Raw genomic sequence first — 19,831 nt, forward strand, 5'->3', positions numbered from 1 at the left:
CTCGTCTCTGAGACGCCGCCTGCACAGCTAAGGATGCCTCATGGGGACGGTGACCATGCGTCCTTTCCTACTCAGATCGCTGCATTCGTTCCCGAACTAAAATCTCCCGACGGCGGTGCGAATGGCCGAGGCGGCGAGCGTCGTCGCCGCTGTCGTTCCTGTCTGGGGTCCCTGTCTGTCTGCAGAGGAAACCCCCTTGCCAGGGAGCCCGGAGCTGAGGAGCCGGTTCGCGCGTACCTGCGGCTTCCGAGAACCCGGAACGCAGTTGCGTCGGTGACATTTTAAGCGTCGCGAAGGCCGGGTGCTGGAGCAGGAGCCCGGGACACGGGCCGCCGCGTGTAGGAGGGCGGCGGGCGCGCGAAGGGCCCGCAACCACCCGCGCAGACCTGCGGCGCCGGGAGCCGGCGGAGCCGCATGCGCTCCGAAGCTCGTTTCCAGGGCGTGACCAGCGCCACGGGGCCGTTCTCAGGGGTGGGGCGGGCGCTCCGGCGGCCCGAGGTAAGGAACAAGCCTCTGCCGCGATCCCCGAACCGTCCGAGTTACCAACTTCTTAAGAGAATCCGCCTGCCGGGTCTGAGCCCCGCGGGGTCTAGGAGCCGCCGGACGCTCCGCCCACGGACACACCGTCCAACTAGTCTTTGCTGCCCTGAATCCCGTTCGTGATGGGAATCGGGGTTGCAACTCTGTTCCCCACGAATGAGGAACTTTTGTGATTGTTTCCAAACCTCCGTAGACCTGTGCCCCTGTGCGAGCTGCTCCTAGGGCCGGATGGTTGCGGAGTGAAGTCCTAGCCCGGCGGTCCCTCCTCCCTCCCCATCTCGCGCCCCCCACGCTCGGGGTCCTCAGCGCGTCCAGCTGTGTCCAGCTGCAGGATCGGAAGCTGCAGATGTGCTTTATTTCGGGGATTTGCTCTTCTTAATCTGTTTTTACTCATCTTTATCTTCCTTTTCGAATGGCTCGTGGATAGAACATCTAATGTTCAAGGGCGTTTGGATATCGAGAGCTGTATCTGCTGCTCTTGCTGCGTTCGTGTACGATTAAGTTTTTAAAACTAACATTTTAAATATCCATATCCTATTTTCACAGTACACTTAAAAATTAAACTCAAAAATTAGATTTCCCTCACGCACTTAAATATTTAGAAAAATTCAGGGGCACCTGGGTGGCTCAGTGGGTTAAGCCTCTGCCTTCAGCTCAGGTCATGATCTCAGAGTCCTGGGATGGAGCCCCACATTGGGCTCTCTGCTCAGCGGGGAGCCTGCTTCCCCCTCTCTCTGCCTGCCTCTCTGCCTGCCTCTCTGCCTACTTGTGATGTCTCTCTCTGTCTTGAAAATAAATAAATAAAATCTTTAAAAAATATATTTAGAAAAATTCAGACGTAATCTGTTAAATGATTTTATCTTTAAACATTGGAAACACCTTAGTCCGGTACTATTGCTAGAAAATAATGTAGTCATGTGCTGGCCTACACCAGCGGTCCCTGACTCTTACTTCCGCAGCGTGGCCGGTCCTATCGGAACACAGATAGCTGGACCCCGCGTCCCAGTCCCCACCACAGCGGGGCCTGAGAATCTATTTTTAGCAGGATCCCAGGTGATGCTGATGCTGGGTGGATCAAAGACCACACTTGGAGAACCAGTGCCTGATGCTAAAACCTGTTTCTAAACTGTAAAAACCTGGATTTATATCTGAACCTTCAGCATTTTTCTTACACTTTTTATTCCACAGGATACAGGTTTACTACCCAGTCTAGGGAGTAGGCTCTTCCTTCTTTGGCCAGGCTGAGATTGTGGACAAGGCCATGCCTGGAACCTGAGTCAGAATGCATCTTGCAAGGAGAGGCTAGCCCAGTCCTCTACCTGCTGGAGTGGCTCCTGCCTACCGCTGGATTTTGTGCTACACATGGTTCCTTTTTCCAGGGCTTTGCTGTGGCCACCCACGGGTCTATTTTTTCTGATGCCGGCCTGTCAGAGAGGCTGCTGATCTGAATGACTTATATGCACGGTAGTTGCTACGATAAAGCCCAGTTCTCCCCCCCCCCCCCCCCCCCCCCCCCCCCCGCCCCCTGACCTGGGCCTGGGCTTATTTCAAATGACTCAAAGGACTCTAAAGTCTTTAGTGATATTGGTTTACAAACACCTTCTTTCTGACATTCGAGACCTATAAAATCCACATTATTCTTGCACATCAAAGTATAACAAAATATATTTTAGGGAAAAGTTGATGTGTATTCTTAAAAATTTTTTACCACATAATCCCTGCAGCTCTGGGGATGTAGCTCAGTGGTAGAGCACATGCTTCGCATGTATGAGGCCCCAGGTTCAATCCCTGGCATCTCCAGTCTGTTGCTGTCTACTGTGTGCCTTTTTGAAATGCTGCATCTTGAACCAGATGTACTTGATTTTTAGCACTTTTGTTATTTCTAAGCAATTTAAACTTTCAACAAGTAAATCAGATTTCATTCCAGTTATAAAGTCAAATATGCTGCTGGAAAAAACAACACATTGTGCTTCCCCTGCCTGGGATACTCAGACTGGTGCTCTACCCTCCCTTGGAGGAGAGATAAGAGAGATTAGGCAGAGACCGTGGACTGGTGTGTTTCTACTCCTGCAACTGTGCTTTTTCAACCATTCTGTGACCAAGTCACGGCGCTTCTACATTCTTTTTAAAATATTTAAAAACACTTTTTCTCATTCCTTCTATTTTAGAAGACTTCGTATTTGGAGTCAACAGCTGAACAGAAAGTGCCCTCCTGGCATAAATGGTAAGAGCATGACTAATTCCTAATTAGCTGGCTGCTGGAAGCTAGAGTGTAGCTAGGAGAAATTGTCTTCAGGTATGAGAGGGAAGAGGGAGCCGACTAGAAATCTAGGCAGAGAGGGAGGGGGTTACTAGCTTCTCCTTGGTTCTTTTTGTAAACTACACAAAACTGCTCTTAACAGTTGTCCTCATGGACACAAGCTAAGCAAGTGTTCTCTAAAAACATAGGCTGAGAAAGTTTGTTCTTGGACATCATATCATAGGAACAGAGTATCCCAGTTACCTAAGTGATGTGGCTCAAGTGACCGAGACGTTGACAAAACTTGGCTATGGTCTGACACAGAATCTCAGACTCCACTTCCAACCACTTTCCAGAGTTACAGTAAGGATTCAGGAACATCTTTTAAAATTGCTCATAACTCTGTAGTTTTAAGAAAACAGGATGCCACCAATTTACTCACAGCCCTGCTTTGCGTTGATTCTACAAAACACTGCTTCAATTAAACTGAACCAAATTATATTAAATCAAAAAGTTAAACTTCTTGCCCACCCCCTACCCCCAAATTCTGGAACAACTCTGCCCCTTTGTTTGGTCAAAGTCTATACTTCTACTTGCATTTCCCCCCTTGCCTGAGCAAAGATGAAGTTCATCTTTTATGTGTTAAGATTGAGCAACTTTAATTTTTTAATACAGAAGCCAAAAAGAGGTACTTGGAGGTTAAGAAACAGAAATTGGTCTCTCAATAAAATTGAAAGGAAAGTTCCAGAACTCTAGGGATTATGCTAAGTGAAGTAAGCCAAAGAGAAAGACAATTATCATATGGTTTCGCTCATATGTTAAACACAGAAAACCACAGGGGAAGGGAGGGGAACAGGAAGGGGGAGAAATCAGAGGGGAGACAACCATTAGAGCCTATGGACTGGGAGAAACAAACAGGGTTTCAGAGGGGAGGTGGGTGAGGGGATGGGGAGCTGGGGGATGGGTATTCAGGAGAGCACCTGTGGTGATGAGCCCTGGGTGTTACATACAACTAACGAATCACTGAACACTGCATCAAAACTAATGATGTACTTTATGGTGACTAGCATAATAAACTAAATAATAAGGTTCTTGAACTTTCTATAGGGAAATCCTACTAAAGACACACACAAACACACACACACACACACACACACCCCAAAAAACCCTACATAAATAAAAAAATGATTCACTTGCCTGGATCAAATTTAAGTGAACCTTGTGAGAAACTGATTAGCCAGGGATAAACTCAACTTTTAAGTATATTTACATATGCTAAGTATGATGAAAGTTGTTACTAAACCTAAGTAAGAAAATTGTATAAATCAATTTCTAAAGGAAATCAATTCAAAAATAAGCAAATTTATTCTTTATATACCCAACAACTGGGACAAAGGTAGAACTTGTATAAGGCAGCCTTGATTGATGATGACGCTAACCCACGATGACACCCATAACGGGGTGTGTGTGCCACATGCTGTTTCCATCTAAAACCAGCTGCACGTGCCATTTCTTTTAACAGTATTTTGAAGAGATGTTAATATCTTGTCTGAAACCCTCATTTACCAATGAGCACTTGTTTTGAATTCAGACAAATTATATTAATAAGTTTATATCTCTAGTTAAAGACAGACAGATGGAAGGAAGGAAGGAAGGAAGGAAAGGCCGAGAGAGAGAGAGGGAGGGAGGGGAGGGAAGGAGGGAGGGAGGGAGGGAGGGGAGGGAAGGAAGGAAGGAGGGAGGGAGGGAGGGAGGGGAGGGAAGGAAGGAGGGAGGGAGGGAGGGAGGGAGGGAGGGAGGAAGACAGGAAGAAGTCTCAAACCTCAGGTGCACAGATATTCTTTCTCTGAGTCTGTCAGGCTCCCTGCGCTGCAACAGGAGTTCTGTAGCCAGTGTTTGACTCTATCTTGCCCACCAGGAACTGCAGGGAACACATTAGTCCCCTCCTGGGCTTCTCCTCTGCTCTTACACGACAACCACACTTCTGACACCAGGTGTGGGTGGGGTTTTCCCATATGAAGTAATTCTGTGACACCAGTGGGTGTCCTACAGTTTAGCTCAATCCTGACACTACCTGGAGATAGTGTTAGATTCCACAAGGGCTCAGTCCCATGAGACTGTCTCCTATGCAGAAGCCAGGTGCAAAAAATGTGGGTCCCAGGCTACCCACAGCTTGTCTGACCTGGCTACAAAGCACAGGTTTCCATGCTCTCCTGGTTATTAGCTCACAGAACTCGGGGAAACACACTGACCAGTTTAAGGCATGGTAAAGGACAAAGATGAACAGCCAGATGAGATACACGGGGTGAGCACGGGTCCGGGAGAATCCTGAGCACGGGAGCTTCTGTCCCTGTAGAGTTTGGGTGTCGCCCTACAAGTTCATCAGCCTGGAAACCCCCAAACCCCACATTTTGAGGATTTTATGGAGGCTTCCTCGTGTAGGTATGATTATGAACTCAATTTCCAGCCCCTCTGTCCTGTCTGGAGAATGGGAGGTAGGAGGCAGCGCTGCAGAAAATCCCAAGCTTCTAACTAAACTTAGTCTTTCTGGTGACAAGGCCCCATCCACGAGCCATCCAGAGCCACCTCATTAGACCAAAAGATGCTCCTGGTGCTCTTATAAACTTAAAAATTTATAAGGGGGTGGTGCCTGGGTGGGTCAGTCAGTTAAGCATCCAACTCATTTCAGTTCCAGTCATCATGATCTTAGGGTCATGGGATCAAGCCCTGTGTTGGGCTCTGCATTCACACTAACTTTCTAAAAAAAAAAAACAACACACACACACACACACACAAAACAAATATTTAGGGGAAAAAAAGATAAAAGAAACAAAAGATTTTTTAAAGGGTTTTAGGAACTCTGTGCCAGGAATAGGGATGAGGATCGAATATGTATTTCTTATGATTCACAATATCACAGAAACTCCAAGGGATGTTTCACTCAGTCATTGACGCTTTCTTAAGTTGTGCACTGAAACATAACTCTACCTTTCTGGTTTGCTAATATTTTACTGGAATTATTGGACATTTTGGCTCAAATCCCTATTGAAAGTTTGAGGAAGGAAGGAGGGAGGGTCGGAAGGGTAAATAAAACAGTGAATGAACAAATGAAAAAAACTTGAAGAAAATTCCAAATGTGCTTAATCCTTGTTATGGGCTAAATTGTGTCCCTCCAAAATTCAAATGTTGCAGCCCTAATCTCCAGTACTTCAGAGTGTGACTGTCCTTAGAAATAGGCTCTTTAAAGATGTAATTAGGTTAAAGTTAGCTCATGAGGGTAGGCCTTCATCCAATGTAACTGGTGTCCTTATAAGAGATGACCACACGACGCCCTAAGGAAAGACCATACGCAGACAGTGGAAGAGGTTGGCCATCCACGAGCCAAGGAGACAAACCTTAGCAATGACCCAGCCCAGACTGACCGCAGACTACAGTGCTCAAGAATTGTGGTGAGAAAACACATTTCTGTTGTTTCAGACATCCCTTCTGAGGGATGATCTTCTTTGTTATGGCAGCCCAAGAAAGCTGATGCAATTCTAGACGCTATCCAGGAGGCAATTTTCTCTTGATTTGACAGACACGCAGCAAGAGAGGAAACACAAGCAGAGGGAGAGGGAGAAGCGGGCTCCCTGCTCCGCAAGGATGTGGGGCTCGAGCCCCCAGGAAGCAATTTCTAAAAAATAACCCATGTTATTGTTTCCACTCTCTTCACATGCCAGGGTAAGAGCTATCCGTTCTTGGGCACGTACTGGGAGTCAGCATCCGTTCCCACTTTCTTCTGGCTGACATTCTGCACGAGGGCTTGGAAAGCTGCAAGTATGTTTCCCAGAGCCCCTTTATCTAAGGATCTTGATACAAAGGGTATTCAAACATTTACTAGGCGCTCTGCTGTGAGATTTACAAAACAGGGTATTACCCTGCGGATGCTGGCAATTCCCTGTTGGGCAAGCAAGACTGTGGCCACGAGCTTCCTGCAGCAGCGCCGGAACGGTCAGCACTCCCCTGCCCAGACAGCTGGATGCAAGAGGACTCCCGACTGCTGGGAAAGAGACGAGAAGGCAGGGGGTCCACGCTCAGAGACCTAGACCCGCAGCTCTTCTTTGCTCCCGCTTTTACCGGTCCTTCCGGAGAGTCACAAATCCTTATCACTTTCTCAGCGAGGATGTGTGATTAGGGGTCTCGTTGGAACTAGGAGGATGTGCTTACAGGAAACAGCGAGTTCTAAGAGTTCTGCTGAGCACAGCCTAGGGGCAATGCCGGGGCAGCTGTTCCGGCTAAGAAGGCTCCTGTGGGCAACTCCCCGCAGCATTCCAAAGGCCCCCCTCCTCCGAAACCTTACCCGGCCCCCAGGGGCCTCCGCCTTTACCTTTCAGCCAGCCAGGTATTGTGGCTGAGCTCCGGCTCTGCTTTAACCCCAGCGTGCCAGCTCGGCCGACTCCCTCTGTAAAGATGAGAAAGTAACAGCGGAGCTGGAGCAAGCAATCTGCCAAGCTCACCCCCGCGTCCCCCAGACCGCAGGGACGCGGCGCGCCGGGCACCCCGCAGCGGTCCTGCGGGCTCCTTGCAGATTGCTGGTCAGCACGCTATGTCTTAGATCCGGGACAGCGCGAACACGGTCCGACAGACACTGTCCGGAATTACACTTGAAGGCCTGAGTTAGAGTCTGTTTCTCAATCACTTCTGCTGATTTCCTACTAACCCACTGACTTTTTATACCCTTCCCGCTTAAAAACATTCCAAGCGCTTCCTGTTTCCTACACGGAACTCATCTCAGGATCCTGGGATCCATCTCTTATAAGGACACCTGTTCAGCAGGGAGCCTGCTTCCCCCTCTCCCTCTGCCTGCTGCTCTGCCTACTTGTGCTCTATCTCTGTCAAATAAATAAATAAAATCTTAAAAAAAAAAGTCAATGAAGAAGAAAGATATTCTTCTTATAATAAAAAGTCAAAAGATAAATGCAGAAAGAATGATATTTAGAAAATCGCCACTTGGAAATCACTAAATTAGTAATTGATTTAGGCAAGGATCATCAATGAGTGATAAATAGGTTAAATGTTGAATGAGAAGAGGATATTTACATAGTCTCAAAGTATCTCCTCACAAGATACTTATTAACTACAATAATAATAAAGGAATTATGAAGAAACCTGGCAGACATCATCATAAGCAAATGATCAAAATTAACATCACCAGTAATGGGACAACTGACATTGTTTGTCTACTGAGATGATGCACTGAAAAAGCACATTGCCAGTTGTTTTGTATTCCCATCCAAAATACATAGCCTGAATTCACTGTGAGTAGATAGCAGACTAAGCCAAATTATGGAATATTTTACAAAATAACTAGTCTGTACTCTTCAAAAATGCCAGTGTCATAAAAAGAAAAGAAAGCCCACAGATGAAAGAGAATGACAGCTGAATTCAACACACAATCAAAGATTTTCTTTTGCTAAAAAGGCACTGTAGGCAGAAGAGAGAATTCCGAAATAGACCCTCACCTCTAAGATCAACTCATCTTCAACAAAACAGGAAAGAATGTCCAATGGAAAAAAGACAGTCTCTTCAACAAATGGTGTTGGGAAAATTGGACAGCCACATGCAGAAAAATGAAACTGGACCATTTCCTTACACCACACACGAAAATAGACTCCAAATGGATGAAGGACCTCAATGTGAGAAAGGAATCCATCAAAATCCTTGAGGAGAACACAGGCAGCAACCTCTTCCACCTCAGCCACAGCAGCTTCTTCCTGGAAACATTGCCAAAGGCAAGGGAAGCAAGGGCAAAAATGAACTACTGGGACTTCATCAAGATCAAAAGCTCTTGCACAGCAAAGGAAAGTCAACAAAACCAAAAGAGAACAGATTGGGAGAAGATATTTGCAAATAACATATCAGATAAAAGCTCTAGTACCCAAAATCTGTAAAGAACTTACCAAACTCAAATGCCAAAGAACAAAGAATCCAATCAAGAAATGGGCAGAAGACATGAACAGACATTTCTCCAAAGAAGACATCCAGATGGCTAACAGACACACAAAAAATTGCTCCGCATCACTCGGCATCAGGGAAATACAAAGCAAAACCACAATGAGATCCCACCTTCACACCAGTCAGAATGGCTAAAATTAACAAGTCAGGAAATGACAGATGCTGGTGAGGATGTAGAGAAAGGGGAACCCTCCTACACTGTTGGTGGGAATGCAAGCTGGTGCAGCCACTCTGGAACACAGCATGGAGTTTCCTCAAAAAGTTGAAAATAGAGCTACCCTACAATTCAGCAATCACACTACTGGGTATTTACCCTAGATGTAGGATCCGAAGGGGCATGTGCACCCGAATGTTTATAGCAGCAATGTCCACAATAGCCAAACTATGGAAAGAACCTAGATGTCCACCAACAGATGAATGGATAAAGAAGATGTGGTATGTATATACAATGGAATACTATGCAGCCATCAAAAAACCAAAATTTTGCCATTTGCAACGACGTGGATGGAACCAGAGGGTATTATTCTAAGCTAAATCAATCAGAGAAAGATAATTATCAAATGATCTCACTGATAAGAGGAATTTGAGAAACAAGACAGAGGATCATGGGGTTAGGGAGTGAAAAATGAAAGAAGATGAAACCAGAAAGGAACACAAGCCACAAAAGACTCTTAATGTCAGGAAACAAACCGAGGGTTGCTGAAGAGGACTGGGGTAGGAAAAATGGAGTGACTGGGTGATGGACACTGGGAAGGGTATGTGCTATGGTGAGTGCTGTGAATTGTGTAGTACTGATGAGTCACTGACCTGAAACAAATAATAAACTGTATGTTAATTTTAAAAAAAAGAAACTGATTTAACTTTTGGTGGAGTTTGAGGAGATGGCAAATCTCCATTAAGGCACCTTAGATAAACCCTCCTGGAACTCAAAAACAAAAACAAAGCAAAATGAAAAAAACTTAGAAATATTAACCTCTAAATTCTTTTACATCAATACTTAGGAAGATCCAAGAAGAAACAGAATGGAGAGTTTAAGTTTCCAGAGAGAACTCACCATTAGCACAAATGAATGTTCAGGAATACATCAGTGAGTTCACCCATTTAAGCAAAGAGAGAAAGAGAACAGGATTGTTCCTTACTGCTCTATAATTAAGCAGAAGGAATGGATCTATCTACTGATTTTTCTGCCAAAGATCACTCTAAAAACATCTTGGAAAAGAGTCATTTTCAAGCAATACCTCCCTGGGAGCTATAGAGATAGGCTTTCTCAATCTGGGGAATTTTCTCCTTAAAACTTGATGCCAAATCCCCTTATTTCTTATATTTATGCTTTCTGCACCTCTGTTATATTGCTTAAAATCTTTTTAAAAATTATTTTTGTTTATTTGTTTTTAAAAAGATTTTATTTGACAAAGACAGACACATTGAGAGAGGGAACACAAGCAGGGGGAGTGGGAGAGGGAGAAGTAGGCTTCGTGTTGAGCAAGGAGCCCGATGCGGGGCTTGAACCCAGGACCCTGGGATCATGACCTGAGTCAAAGGCAGACACTGAGCAACCCAGGTGCTCCATTAAAATCTTTTTTAAATTTTAAATCTATTTTCCAAAAAGAAAACAATAAATAACTTAGGAAAATAAATCTGAAATTTCACACTTTTCTCTTGGTTAGTCATTTTTCAGAATGATTATGTGTTCATGTTGACTCACATACACTGTGGTTGCTCTTAGTATAAAATTAAAACACCCCAACATGGCAGATAAAAGCCTCTCATGGGTTAACCGGATCCTTTTCCTGCCTCGTTTCTCATCCTGCCTGTGTACATTTTTTTTTTTTAAGAATTTATTTACTTACTGGACAGGGACTGAGACAGTGAGAGGTGGAACACAAGCAGGGGGAATGGGAGAGGGAGAAGCTGACTCCCCGCTGAGCAGGGGGCTCCATGTGGGGCTCAATGTGGCTCCATGTGGGGCTTGATTCCAGGGTCCTGGGATCAGGGGCTGAGCCGAAGGCGGACACTTAACGACTGAGGCCCCCAGGCGCCCCAGCCTGTGTGCATCTTCTCTGCTCTAGCTGTGTTGGCTTTCCTTCGGTCCTGTGCACTTTGCCTGGTTTCCTCTGCCTGGATGACTCTATGCTTTACCTCTCTTTCCTACAAAATTCTTCCTTTACTTTCCAACTCAAGTCTCCTTCTGTGAATTCCCTGAGTAAATGACATCTCTTGCATATGTTCTCCTAAATCTTAGTCATTATTTTTGTAGCATTTATCATAGCTATGACATTTTCTTTCTCTTAGTGATCATGTAATTGATTCCATCTCCTCCTCCTCCCCCACTAAGCTCTTATCTCCTTTGAGGTGGAGACCAGAACTGCTGCACTTACTGTTCCGTATTTTGGAGGAGTAGGCATACAATACATAATTCTTTATATATTGAGGGAATGAATGAATGAACTTCGTAACTGTTAGCTAAGAGACGAAGGTAGATCTACTTCTTGGGACCAGCTACAAGAGCTGTTTATGCATGCAGAACTCCTTCCAGAACTCATTTCGGTGACCTTGGAGCCAGAAGTGTAACTTCTTGAAACTGGCATGCTGGACCAGAGTCATGACAACTCTGACCAGATGTCTGCCTCTCATGGGCCCAAATTAAGTCCACTTAGGAGAGGGATCAAGAATCCTATAAAAAACAACATCAAGCAATAAAATATCTCCCATTAATACTTGCTTAACACCAATTTTTATTTAATCTATTACTTTATGGAAGTCAAGGATTTAATTCAGTGGTTCATGAGCACCCAAGAATGTAGATCAGTGAACATCTTTTTTTTTTTTTAGATTTAAATTCAATTAGTTAACATATAATGTATTATTTGTTTCAGGGGTATAGGTCTGTGATTCATCAGTCTCATACAATACCCAGTGCTCATTACAACACATACCCTCCCCATGGCCATCACCCAGTGACCCCATCCCTCCACCCCTCTCCCCTCCAGCAAACCTCAGTTTGTTTCCTACAGTTAAGTCTCTTATGGTTTGTCTCCCTCTCTGGGTTGGTCTTGCTTCATTTTTTTCCTCTCTTCCCCATGACCCTCTGTTTTGTTTCTTAAATTCCACATATCAGTGAGATCCTATGATAATTCTTTATCTGTTTAACTTATTTCACGTAGCATAATACCCTCTAGTTTCATCCACGTTGTTGCAAATGGCAAGATTTCATTTTTATGGCTGAGTAATATTCCATTGTATATATATACATATATATATACCACATCTTCTTTGTCCACTCATCTGTCAATGGACATCTGGGCTCTTTCCATAATTTGGCTATTGTGGATGTTGCTGCTATGAACATTGGGGTGTAGGTGTCCCTCTGGATCCCTACATTTGTATCTTTAGGGTAAATACCCAGTAGTGCAATTGCTGGGTCATAGAGTAGCTCTATTTTCAACTTTTTGAGGAACCTCCCTGCTGTGTTCCAGAGTGGCTGCACCGGTTTGCATTCCCAGGTCAGTGAACATCTTGAAAGAATATGCAAAATTTATCTGTATGTCTGTTGGCTTTTTGCTTTTGGTGGTGGTTATAAGCAAATTTTCATCAGATAATCTAATAAGTTCATGTGTCATACAGTTTTAGGAACCATTATTCTAAACCATATGGATACTGTTTGATTTTATAAATAAAATTATTTGAAATGCAAGACCATGACTTCGAACTGAGAAATATTAGGTAAGACCCTAGCTTGATTATTTATTTACTAGCTGTGATTTGGGCAAGTTACTTCGCTTCTCTCTGATTCTTTTGTCATTCATAAAACGTGAATAATGCTTACTTTTATGGGTATTTCTTAGGGATTTTAAAGGTATGTGAGAAAATACACAAAGTGAAACACAGTGTTCAATAAATTATAGCCGTTTTTATGTATGCAGGAGGTAATAAGTAAGACGGCTTGGATTTGGATAACCAGCAGAATATATTTTTAAATGGCTTGAATTAAAATTTTCGTTTTATTTTAGAAATTCTGTCTATGATGGATCTTGAGCATCCAAGTAGTTAAATCCACAGCGGAAACATACAAGTCACCAGCCGAGAGGCAGAGTGACGGAGAATGCAGGTGCACGGAGAAGCTGCAGGGATCAGAGCTCCCAAGCAGGAGCCTCGACATTGAGATGGAAGCTGGTTTTGGACTAAAAAAATGTGAATTGCCAGAACAACAAAACAATCTGCAAAGGCCCCGCTGGGAGTCGAACCCAGGATCTCCTGTTTACGAGACAGGCGCTTTAGCCAACTAAGCCACGGAGCCAGCCACGCGGGCCGCTCAGGTGCTTTTCTGATCACTGTGTCCTCGATTAGGCGCACGGCCGCGCCTCCCTCGTGCGCGTCCGCGCGAGTCCTTAGGCGTGGGCAGCCCGGCCGGAGCCGGAGGCGCGCGGAGGGGGCGCGGGAGCCCGAGGTCGGCGTGCAGGGCAGCACGCATGCGCGCGCTCTCGGCCCGGGGAACCGCCTGCGCCCCCCGCGGAACGGGAAAGGGAGGAGCCGCGCCCGGCGTCGTGCGCAGGGCCGGGCTTCCGCCGGGGAGACCACACGGCTCTGCGACGCGCGCGCTGGCGGCGGCGACTCTAGCGCAAGCCGTGCTTCCCGCGTGTCCCCGGGACGGCGCTTCGGGCTGCTGCAGGAGCGCGCACCTGTGCCCTGAAATCCAGAGCCAACCCCAGCGCCCCGACTCCTAGCGCCTTCCAGAAGGCTTGGCCTGAGGACGCAGCGGCGGCAGCCCCAGAAGGCGGCTCGCGCCGGGGTCACTGACCCACCCGGTGCTTCCGCCCCCGGCTCCTGGTCCCACGGGGTGACGACGGTGCGCAGGTGGACGCACGGCTCGCGGCGGCGGCCGAGCAGATGCCTGGCTCTCCACTCTTCCTGTTGCTGTTTGCACAGGCCGCTCTCCTGCATTTTCCCCGGGGAGCCTCAACTTGGAGAGCTAAATACAGTCACCTGACTGGCCAGTCCCTACCCGAAGCTTTCATTCTTCAGGGATCGCACCCTGGTTTTCTGCCTTTGATCAGAACAAGGGGTCACAGGGCGGGCCGTGAGCTCACCGTCCACCCGGTTCCCGCTGCCCGGTTACAGTACAATACGGAGAAATGTGGTGTTGACCCAAGCAAAGCCAGAAGGAGCTCTGGGATGCCGAGGCCTTGGAATCGCCGTCTTTTTTAACTCCTTCCTTGAGCCAATGTTCTGGCGCTTTTTTCCGTCCACCCAGAATGCCTTGCAGTGAAGAGAAGCTTAGTTTCTTGCAAACCGGGATGGCCACTTTTAAAAAATTTTAATTTATGTTAGCAAACTTCTGTGACTAGGGACTAGGTCGACACTACTACTCCATTTACTGTGTATTTACCGAGTGTGAAAACAGCACGCCCAAACCATAGTGAACCAGGGATCACGGAGTTTCTGAATTCTAATTGGCCGCACTGTTTGAGATAAGGACTGAGTAAGTTTCTGTCACAAAAGTGCGGCTGAGGTGCCAACATGTACAGTGAACCGCTGCCCAACATGAGCCGCGGTCTTGAGAGCCTACTGTGTTCTACTGAGAGCTAACAGTTCCAGGCAAATAGCTAAGTACCAAGCAGCACTTGAAAACATCTTTAATACTTTGAAGTTAGTTCCAAGTGTTTAACCAAAATAGGAATCTGTGTCAAGCTGTAATGAAATCAATCTGACCATGGCCCAAGAGTAGGGAGGTGTGGAAGGCAGAGCCCGTGGAACCCATTCCAGTGAGGACCTCCCAGAAATAGACTTGTGAGAGTCTGGCACAGCAAACAACAGGAGACCCGGGGGCAATCTGAGGTAAAACCGCTTGATTCACATGAGACCCAAAACAGCGAAATGAGGGCCTGAGTGTGGATACGGGAACACGGTTTTTCGTAATTGCAGTGATTTCTCATGACCATCTCCTCTGTTGAGAATAGGGTGAGTCAACATAATAAAGCTGACAGGTGTTATCAATTGAATTCTGTCCTCCTAAACATTCGTATGTTGACATCCTAACCCCTGGGATGTAAGCAGTTAAGACCGAGTCATCCTGGAGTAGGGTGGGCCTCTCTGATAAATTAGACATATACACTATGTATCTACATATACTCATGTCCTTGGAAAAGGGGGCATTTGGAGACAGACAGACACACACACGTGAACGTGAAGGCAGGCATCTCGGCGATGAAGCTACAGGCCAAAGAACGTCACAGACTGCGGGTGAGTTACCGAAGTTTATGGGGGGGAGGCGGGGGGGGGCATGGAGCTGAAGAAACATCCTGCCTGGCCCCTGACCTTGGGTCTGTAGTCTCCAGAACTGAGAGATGCCACACTCCCATTCTTGAAGCCTCGTAGTTTGCCTTATTTGGTTAAGACCATCCTAGGCATCAGCCTCTGAAGAAGTAAGTTTTTTCCCCTACGTTTTGCCCCAAACTTAACTGAAATAAATTTATTTCAAAAGGGAACTAGTGAACAGAGGGTGATGGGAGAAACATGTGAAAGGATTCTATACCCTAGGTAAAAAGCTGAACAAAAACTAAAGTTCAAAGGCAAAAAGAATGGGAGAGTAAAAAAGTGAAGGCAGGAAGGAAAGAAGGGAGGCAAGGAGGTGAGGAGGGAGACAAGGAGGTGGCTGGGGGGGGAGGGGGGGAGGGAAGCACACGTGCATGTCTGATCAGTCATGTACAGTGACGTCCTTTGTGGCAGTGCTGGGGAAGCAGATATTGGACATATGTGTTCTTCAACTGATTACCTAACAACAACTAAAGTTTAATGCGCTGTGTCTCCTTTGGTCACAGGGAATTTGTATGAAGTAGGAAACAGTGAACAAAAAGAACGTAATAAATACGGGCAGTGGGACAGATAAACAGTGTAAAATTTTTATAGATATACACACATGTGGTAAAAGATTAAAATGCACCCTAGAGGGCACCTGGGTGGCTCAGTGGATTAAGCCGCTGCCTTCGAGCCCCGCATTAGGCTCTCTGCTCGGCAGGGAGCCTGCTTCCTCCCCTCTCTCTGCCTGCCTCTCTGCCTACTTGTGATCTCTCTCTGTTAAATAAATAAAATCTTAAAAAAAAAAACGCATCCTAGAAGGGTACACATGGAGAGAGGAAGAGAAATGAAAACTGAGGGGTAAATTATTTTCTTAGAAAGATTTGGATAATGGGTTTATGAGGTCTGTTGTATTCTCTGTATTTATACTTTAAATATCTCATCATGAACTTTAATTTTAGTGAAAGAAAGTGTTTGGCATAAACGCTCACATTACCACAGCAGAAGATAATGCAGAAGTAAAGCGAGAGTCCAGTGCGCTTGCAAAACTCCAAGTATGAGCCCATTTGCCCCACAGACAATAGAGTCTCATCCACTCATCAGACGTTGCTAGAATTTCTCGACTTTCAAAGCTCTGAATTAAATGCCTGAGGGAAATCACAAAGGAAAGAGCAACAGTCTTTGTCCTTAAGTGGCTACAATGTTAACTGACAAAACAAAATGCGTCCACTGGTAATGATACTGGAAATTTCCCTGGAACACATTCTGTTCCTCCTTAAAGTGATTCTTACATCTTCATAAATGCGGGGGTCATTGCTTTCCTAGAGAACCGGCAGTTTTTGTTGGATAAAAATTTACACAAGAGAATTGCAGGATCTCAGAACAAAGTGTGACAGTTAAATTTTACGTGTCAACTCGGCTAGCTCTCTGCCCAGTTTTTTGGTCAAAAACCAGTCTAGTTGTTGCTGCAAAGGTATTTTGATTAGATGTGATTAACATTTAAATCAGCAGACTTTGAGTGAAGCAGATGACCCTCCATAACGTGGGTAGGTTTTATCTAATCAGTGGAAGGCCTTAAGAGAATACCAGAGTTCCCCCAAAGAAGAAGAAATTCTGCTTCCAGATTGCCTCTGGATTCAAGACTACAATACCACCCCTTGCCAGACTTGCCAGCCTGCCCTGCAAATTTCAGACTGTTGTCTGAGCCAACTTCTTAAAATAGATCTCTCCCTTTCTCTATGTGTCTCTTTACACACACACACTACTGCTACTATGTTTCTCTAGAGAAACCTGACTAGCTCACAAAGTGAGAAGATGCTCAGCTGCTGAGAGAAAAACACCCGCTGTAACCCCCAGGAGACCAGCACAAACCGAGGGCTCAGGGAACTCCCAGACCCCTAACCCTTACCCCAATTCTCAACATCACTCTTTCCTCATCAGGCCCCAAAATGACCTAGAGAACTTAGAAACTTCGCTGATTCAATAATCCAGCGACACACAGGTTGAAGCTACAGCTGGTAAATGCCCCCTCACAAACAATATTCCTTTTCTGTGGTCACAGAAAGCCTGAGGCTTCCTTTGATGCTTTGAGCAGACCATTAAGATACTTAGGAACATTTTTTCCATTAACACATTCAATGTATAAGGTATAACCATCCCCCTAGTTTCTCACTCACCTTTCACACTGTTGTAGGGGAGAGCGCCTTAGTCCCCAAAGTCTTCCCATCAGTAGGCTGTTCATTTCAGGCGACCAGAGGTGGCAACTTCCTTCAAGTTTCAGAGATTCTGGCGAAGTATGCCAGATTTCTTTCCATGCCGGTTTGAACTCTCCCAGATTTGCTGCATTTTGCTGAGATCCCAGGGCTTGGAATGGACTCTGGTCATATGTAAATGTCTTTGTGAGAGCTTGATTGGCTTCTTCATTCTGATCTGGTTTGTCCTCTCTTTATACCTGAAGACCCAATACAGACAAGAAAGAAGAGACACTTTAGCCTTCTATGCTAGCTACGTACCTGGACATATTTTATTGTAAATCACCAAGAAATCAGTGGTCACAATTTAAAATTAAACGGTATGAGGATTGCCCCATACTACAATATAGGTCTGCTATGCCTCATTCTCCTTGAAGTGAAAAGAATAAGGTGTATATTTTCACAGAATGACCTAGGTTCACCTCTAATTTTCTCTAGCTACAAGTCTTTGTGCAAACTACTAAATGCAGCCAAACTCAGTGTCAGCTCAGAGAAGTTTCACTGTTGCTAAATAAAAGAAGTCTTTAGCCTTTTCTTCAGTGCTAGGGAATCATGATCAGCAAGGAGAATTCTCCCCTGATGTCGGCTCTGCTTATTTCTATGTTCTTAGAAAATAGCCCCTTTTCTTTCTACCTTCGCTCCTCGTAATATTCTTTGGGCAGAAAAAATACAGAAAATGAGATCTCGCTTTATCTAATTAAAATAGTCATCTCTTGAAATATTGTTAAAAACACTATTAATTTTCTCTCAGGGAACCAGAATCACATGATACATTAAAATAAGTCCTCCCTTATGAAGACTTAGCCCCAAGTTACTGGTATCATCTCCCCTTTTCTGGAGATAATTTTATTTCAGGAAACCTGTAAGTTTAGGTCTCTCAGTTCACTGAGAGATACCTCCAAATTTAAATCTGGGGGAGCAGGATTTAGGGTATACCCCTTCTGTACCAGAAGGCCCTGAATTATTAAGTGATCTACCTTCTTCCCAATGACCAGCTTTGCAAACTAGGGATGACGGGGAGGCGGGAAGGGAGGGAGGGGGGGAGAGGGAGAGGGCTGGGGAGAGAGGGAGTCTGCGCTTAGCAAACCAGCTCCCACCGCCTCCCTCCGCGGGGAGGGAGATGTGTAGAAGAAGAGAGGTCGGGAGAGATGGAGGGAGAGCGATGGGGAGCGAGGAAGGGAGAGCGAGGGAGGGAGGGATGGGAGGAGCGGGAGGGAGGCGGATGGGGAGAGAGGGAGTCCACACTTCGCTAACCAGCTCTCCCTGCCTTGCCCGCGAACCCAGCGGAGAGCTCACTCCCGGCCAAGCGTGCCTGCTGCGCCGCGCCGGCGGGACCTCGGGGTGAAGGTCACGATCGGGAAGGGGGAGGGGGCTGGGGGAGGGGCTGATCCACCCGGCGCGTCCGCGGAAGCAACCCTCCTCGCTCGAGCTGAGCCCCAGCCGGGGAAAGCCCGGGCGGGCTCGCTGCCCTGCGCCCCGGCCCGGAAGCTAAGCGAAGACAGGAACTCGTCCCCAAACCTCCCAGCTCAGGGCTGCCGCGAGTGAACGCCAAGTGCGTTTTTCCCGGACGCGGGAGGGAGCGAAGCCGCTCGCGATCCGCCCGGGGCGCGAGCACAGGCAGGGGTTGCTGGCGCGGGTGCGCGCAGGGCGCCAGCGGCGAGGCCCCAGCCGACCGCGAGCGCTCGGGAGCAAGACGACGACCTTTCGGAGCCTGCGGGAACAGGCTGCGGCCGGAAGAAGAAAGCGACTTCCCCGCCGGGGAGAAAAGGAATGGAGATGCTGGGGATCGAACCCGGGACCTCATGCATGCTAAGCATGCGCTCTACCACTGAGCTACATCCCCACTTCACAAAACCAACCTTTTCTAAACTGTCTTCATGAAATAGAGCCAGTTTACCCCCTTCCACGTCTCAAACGAACCTGTCCTGTTCTCGGTGACGGAAAACTGGAATTTCCACTCTTCCCTAGAGAAGTGCCCCCGGAAGGCGCCCGGACCAACCCGCAACCGCCGGCTCCGGGACGCGGAGGACGCGCCGGGTGGGGATCCCGCCGAGAAACACCCTTCGAGCGCTCTTCTCTTCTTTTCCAAAAGGTCTGTGGGCCAAAGGAAGGATGCTTCCAGGGAAGAGAAAACGCGTTCCCAACGACTGTCTTTAACTAAGGAAGACACCAGAGTACCCCGAGTCCCCGCATTCCTGCACCTCGTTCCCGGGCTCCGGACGCCGCCGGGCGCCCTCTCTTACTTAGATAACTGCGAGCCGGGGCAGAGATTGTTACAAAGTAACCTTGGACCGCGAACAGCTGGGAGGGCTGAAGGGGAGAGATGCTGGACTGCTGCCTGCGGCCTATGACCCCATTTTATGCAAAAATGCCAGCCAAATCTAGAGACTAAATCCTCAGACCCCGCTCCGATGCAAAGAAGGGAGAAACGCGGTACTTTCGAGGCGGAGCTGAAACGTCTGCCTCCCCGATGCCTCATGCGCTGCAGAAGGAGTGGCCCCTTCCTCCCCGG

General features: G+C 46.8%; 3 non-coding genes across 3 annotated transcripts; 1 reads left to right on the top strand and 2 right to left on the bottom strand.

The window, feature by feature from the left end:
* The first annotated feature begins 2,268 nt into the window (after positions 1-2,268).
* Positions 2,269-2,340, top strand: TRNAA-CGC. The gene has a single exon. It is a non-coding gene; the product is annotated as a tRNA-Ala (tRNA).
* Positions 2,341-12,996: 10,656 nt separating this feature from the next.
* Positions 12,997-13,070, bottom strand: TRNAT-CGU. The gene has a single exon. It is a non-coding gene; the product is annotated as a tRNA-Thr (tRNA).
* A 6,020-nt stretch (positions 13,071-19,090) lies between these two features.
* Positions 19,091-19,162, bottom strand: TRNAA-AGC. Its single transcript has one exon. It is a non-coding gene; the product is annotated as a tRNA-Ala (tRNA).
* Positions 19,163-19,831: the final 669 nt, after the last annotated feature.

Source organism: Meles meles, chromosome 5 (genome assembly GCF_922984935.1).
Source record: "Meles meles chromosome 5, mMelMel3.1 paternal haplotype, whole genome shotgun sequence".
NCBI lineage: Eukaryota > Metazoa > Chordata > Mammalia > Carnivora > Mustelidae > Meles > Meles meles.